This window comes from Nicotiana sylvestris, chromosome 2 (assembly GCF_000393655.2).
Source record: "Nicotiana sylvestris chromosome 2, ASM39365v2, whole genome shotgun sequence".
In the NCBI taxonomy this organism is placed as follows: Eukaryota; Viridiplantae; Streptophyta; class Magnoliopsida; order Solanales; family Solanaceae; genus Nicotiana; species Nicotiana sylvestris.
Window position 1 is genome coordinate 34,901,442 of NC_091058.1, and position 6,000 is coordinate 34,907,441.

The following is a 6,000-nucleotide window of genomic DNA, read 5'->3' on the forward strand; positions in this document are numbered from 1 at the left end:
GAGGGCGGATGAACCCAAAAATATCCTATTCGAGGGCGGATGAACCCAAAATATCCTATTCGAGGGCGGATGAACCCAAAATATCCTATTCGAGGGCGGATGAACCCAAAAATATCCTATTCGAGGGCGGATGAACCCAAAATATCCTATTCGAGGGCGGATGAACCCAAAATATCCTATTCGAGGGCGGATGAACCCAAAAATATCCTATTCGAGGGCGGATGAACCCAAAATATCCTATTCGAGGGCGGATGAACCCAAAATATCCTATTCGAGGGCGGATGAACCCAAAAATATCCTATTCGAGGGCGGATGAACCCAAAATATCCTATTCGAGGGCGGATGAACCCAAAAATATCCTATTCGAGGGAGGATGAACCCAAAATATCCTATTCGAGGGCGGATGAACCCAAAATATCCTATTCGAGGGCGGATGAACCCAAAAATATCCTATTCGAGGGCGGATGAACACAAAATATCCTATTCGAGGGCGTATGAACCCAAAAATATCCTATTCGAGGGCGGATGAACATCCTATTAGAGGGCGGATGAACCCAAAATATCCTATTCGAGGGCGGATGAACCGAAAATATCCTATTCCAGGGCGGATAGACCCATCCTCAAAATTTGAAATTTAAAGAGTGAACTGTATACCTCTATTATACGGGCGGGCTCCCGACTTCAAAACTTGAAATTGTCTTACCTCCGACTGTTTTTCTTAAAATCGTGTTGTCTTGCTATCCCTTAAAACTTGAATTGATTTCCTCGTTCCTCCGAGAAAATTTTCGACAATGGCAGAAAATTTTCTGCCCCAGTTTTGGTGCTCTTCCTTGTGGCATGTTTTTCGCCATTAATAGGATTTCATTTTCCTGCTTCAAATCAAAGAAAATTTGTTAGTTTTAAAACATGGTGAGTGATCGTGCCACTCCTGCTGGGGATGGTTTTTCCCTTTCTCCCTTCCCCGCTCTGTGTTTCATTATGCTATCAAAACTTGTTGGGGATTATTTTGTTGGGGATGAATTTTCCTTTTCTTCCTTCCCCACTCTGTGTTGTCCGACCCTCTTGGAACTTGGTCGAAGATCTGTCGGGGATGCTCCTACATCTCGATGATCTGCTGGGGGCCCTCTTGGAATTAGGTCCACAATTTTCTCAACTGTTGTTTTCCTGTTTTTCCCCATACTTCCCTTGAATTTTTATTTTTTTTGTCCTCTTGGAATCTAGACCAATTCATCATTTGGTTTTGCAACAAACTTCCTTTTCATTTTATTGCTTTATCTTCGGCCTGTCCTATTCACATTTTGCTTTGTACCATTTGGCAACTGGTAGTAAGCTCTGAAAAATCTTTCTCAAAAACAAATTTCTGGAAAAAGTCCTTTAAACAAAGAAATTAAAAGATAGAAAAAGAGAAAATCTTTCTGAACAAATGCTGGGGAAAAGAAAAGAAAAGAACTTATCTGGGTGGTAGAACCGATCCCAACGATCATGTCGTGCATTCCGGATTAATCAACCCAGTCTATTTGTATCAATCAATCTTTCTGATGTACCATTCTCTGGGGATAAACAGGTGCCCAACTCTTTGCAAAATGCGGATCCTTTCCGCCAATTTTATCCTATCGCCTCATAGTGCCCTTCGAGGGGTTTTCACTAATAAGACTCTCTCATTTCTCTCAGCTCTCGTCGCCTTATGTTGCCTGTGAAGGTTTTCACTGATAAGACTCTCTCATTTTATTTTTTTCCGCTGGGGATTGGAGTATTACTGATATGACTCTCTCTACTAGGGATTCCTTCGGCTATCAATTCGTTTCCAACTTATGATCCTTCTTCTCTACTGGGGATCATAGTGTTATTCCCGACTTCCATCTGCCTGACTTGACATTTCTCGGATACTGATCGGGAGGTCTTTTGGGCATCAATATGGATCTTTGTGTATGGATACAAGAAAAGGGTATCAAAAGGTTCAAAAAATAATTTTGACGGGTAAAACGTTATAACTCTTGGAATCAAACTTTTTTCCTAAAATTATAAACACAACTTCTGCCCCAGTTTCTCGCTTGGGGATTTTTATTTTTCATTACGCTATGACCGAGCCACGGGGCGCCTACGTATCCTCTTTGAGGAATCAGGTCGGACGTAGATCACATGATTCCTTTGCTTTTTCTTGTGACTTCCCTTTTTTTTGTTATTATTTTCTTTCTTTTCTTTTCTTTTCTTCTTTTTTTTCATTTTCAATACTGATTCCAAGATAGGGGTATGAAAGAATAAATAAGGCTCAAAAAGGGGAAGCAAATGTTAAAGTGTTTGGATAGAAGAAAAAAATGCCCCCGTCATTTCATTCTCCGATACAATGCCAAGTTCAGACAAACAACAATTATCATCAAAGGAATTACATATAATATCTCTTGACTGCATCATAATTGATAGCCATGTTGACGCATCTCCCCTCGACATTTGTCAGACATAAAGCGCCATTGGATAACACCCTGGTCACAATAAACGGCCTTTGCCAATTTGGGGCGAATTTTCCCTTTGCTTCGGCCTGATGTGGGCAGATCCGTTTCAACACTTGCTGTCCCACTTAAAATTTCCTGATATCATTTGCATCCCCTAAATTGAGGGGTTCTGTGTCATTTAAGTTGGGCTTGAATTTCTCTTCCAACTGGATTAACTTTCTGTTTATCTCTTCGAAGGCTTCATCCTCACCGTATTCCGATTCATCATCAAAATCGACCTTTTGTACAATTAGTTCGGAATCAGATTGATTTTTTTTAGACTAGGTTGAAGATCCGTTGTGCATTCCATGTCATTGGAACCAGTATAAAGAGAACTGTTCAGAAAGAGAAAAGAAGAAAACAAAATCAAAACAAAACAAAATAAGAAGAGAAAAACTTTCACTTTATAAAAATACGGGATAGCAGAGTTTCACACTTGGCCGAATACAAAACAAAACTGGATTACAACCCTGGAGTAAAAAAAAACAAGAAAGAAAAATTAGAGCCCACTACCAAGACTTCCTCCAGGCGGGAAGAGGAGTAACCGTCAAATTGTTGATATTAGCCCTAGGCCCCACAAACTGTACATCTTCCCCACTGGATCCTTTTCCCCAAAGCCATAACTGGCTTGTCATCTATCTTTTCCAACTATACCACCATTTTTCCACCGGTCGACTTTTCATTTGAACCGGCACGGATCATCATCACTGTTCGTGAGGGTTTCTTTAGCTCCCCTCCTTCGTGCACTAGCTCGATCATGTGGGCTTCATGGTGTGCCGACAATGGGTTCTGATTGATGTTGGGTGCCTCCGGTGCCTGAACCTCGATCTTGTTGGTGTCAATAAGATTTTGCACTACATGTTTCAGCTTCCAACACTTCTCGGTATCATGTCCAGGAGCCCCCAAACAATATTCACAGCTTACCGAGTGGTCCATATTCTTGGGAAGGGGATTTGGCAATCTAGGCTCAACAGGACTCAACAAGCCTAACTGTCTTAATTTGTGGAACAAGGCAGTATAGGTTTCTCCCAATTCAGTGAATGTTCTCTGTACCCTTTCATTTTTGAAAGCCTGATTCCCACGGAAACCAGGCCCTGAAGGGTTCCTGTAGGCCCTTGGTGGTGGATATGTATTCTGCGGAGGTGAATAGGTATTTTGGGGAGCCGACGCGCGCCATTGCGGGCGAGCCGGGACTTGGGTATAGGTTTGTGCATGATGAACGGAAAAATGGGGATCTGGCGGCGGGTAGTAATGTTGTTGAGGGCTATATGGAGTGTGGGGGTAATTTCAGTGGTAGGGTCGTGGTTGGTTGTAGTGGGGTGACGGGCCTATGGATCTGGACCAAGTACCTACCTCGACTGTTGCGACATCTTCCCTTTTCTTCTTTCCGAGCGTACCTCTCGTGCCGCTCTGGATGGCCTGAGTTGTTGCTTTGATTTCCGAATAGCTCAGAATTTTGTAAGACTTAAGTCCCTCTTCAATCATACCGCCCATTTTCACCACCTCGTTGAAAGATTTGCCCATTGACGTCACCAAGTGACCAAAGTAAGTCGGCTCTAGAGTTTGCAGGAAGTAGTCTACCATTTCCCTCTCTCTCATTGGAGGATCAACTCGTGCTGCCTGTTCTCTCCATCGGAATCCAAATTCGCGGAAGCTCTCCCCGGGCTTCTTCTCAAGCTTTAGCAACATGAGACGGTCAGGGACTATCTCAAGGTTGTACTGGAAGTGACTCGCGAATGCTTGTGCTAGATCGTCACAGGTGTACCACCTGCTCGGATCTTGTCTAGTATACCACTCCAGTGCCGACCCACTCAGGCTTTGGCCAAAGTAAGTTATTAGTAGCTCATCTTTTCCCCTGCTCCCCTCATCTTGCTACAAAACCCCGTAGATGTGCCATAGGATCGCCATGCCCTTCGTATAGATCGAACTTGGGCATCTTGAACCCTGCCGGTAATTGGACGTCAGGGAAAGGACATAGATCCTTGTAGGCCACGCTGACCTGGTTGCCTAACCCGTGCATGTTCCTGAAGGACTACTCCAGTCTTTTAAATTTCTGCATCACCTCGTCCTGCTCTGGGCTCTTAGCCGGCTATTCAATCTCCGCCGGGACCTCAAAGTGGGGATTATAGGTGTGTGGCTCGGGTGCTTTGAATGTGAGTTCAGGGGGGTAATATTGTGTGTCGTGAGCCTGAAACAATGGCTCACTAGATGATCTGTGAAATGGGGTTGGGGGAGGCGCCACAAAGACGGGAACATTTGGTGGAGGAGGGTTTTGACTGGGTAGTGGAGCTTGGGGATCATAGGCCTCTCTTCCCTGATAGTAGTGATGGCTTGGGAAACTCATTGAAAGGCCGGTAGAGGGGTACTCCGACGTGTGTCCTGGTTGGAGAGTGGGAGTAACGGGTAGTTCATGCCCCTTCTGGGCTCTAGCTAAGGCTATCTGCATTTCATTCATTTTCAGCCTCATTTTTTCCATTTTTTCTAGGGCTTCTTTCAGCATCTGATTTGTCGTCTTTTCCGACTCAACGATGTTGTCTGACCCAGTCATGCTTTCTGGTATAGGACCTTTCGATCTTGTTTGATAATGGTACGGTGCCAGTACGCTCGAACAACCTGACTGGTATTGGATTGCAAAAACAACAAACTTGTCCGTGTTAGAGTCTTAACAGATATTGTAATTGCATATTGGGGAATGCAATGCTCCTAGGCAGTTAACCATTTCTAATATGCTTTTTCTCTAACCGCATGCATCATCCCGGCTTATTTTATTTACCTCTTTCGAGTGTTTCAGAAACCCCTCTTTTTCTTCTTCCCTCTTTTTTTTTTCAATTACGGTCGAATCCTATAGAGATTGCCTACGTATCGTGACCCCGCACGAATCAGACCAGGCGTAGTTCGTGAAGAAAGATTTTCAATTTTTCATTACTTAAAACAAACTATTACAAACTAAAATCCTTTTTGCAGAAAGAAAATAACAAACGCAAACTAAGGTCAAATACAAGTTCCAATACTACGGAATACTTTGATGCGAAAAGACAATGGACAGACAAACCACAGGCTAAAAAAATAGAGAAATACAGACACGAACTGCGCATACTCTAAAGCTTCAAATATGGGTGCCCGCGGGGCATCGTTCGGCCTCGCCGCGGGCCTAGGTTCCAAATCCCTTTTGAGTTGCTCTAATTCATTCATGGTCCATTTCACATAGATTAGCACTGCTGAGACAAAAGTAGCATGGGTCATGTCTTCACGAGCGCGACATCTTCTAAAAATGGCGCGGTCAATGGCTCTAATCCTGTCCCTTGCTTGCTTCTTTTCTATAAGCAGGCGTTTTATCTGATCACTGCATGTTTTTAATGCCTGAGAATCCTGCATATGCTGATTCTTCAGTTGCTGCACTTCTACCTCCATTTGGGCCAACAAGTCATAACAGTGTCCGCTTTCAATTTGGAAATCCTCAGCCTGCTTAACTGCTTTAACCTCAAGTGTAGCCACTTTTCTCTTCATATTG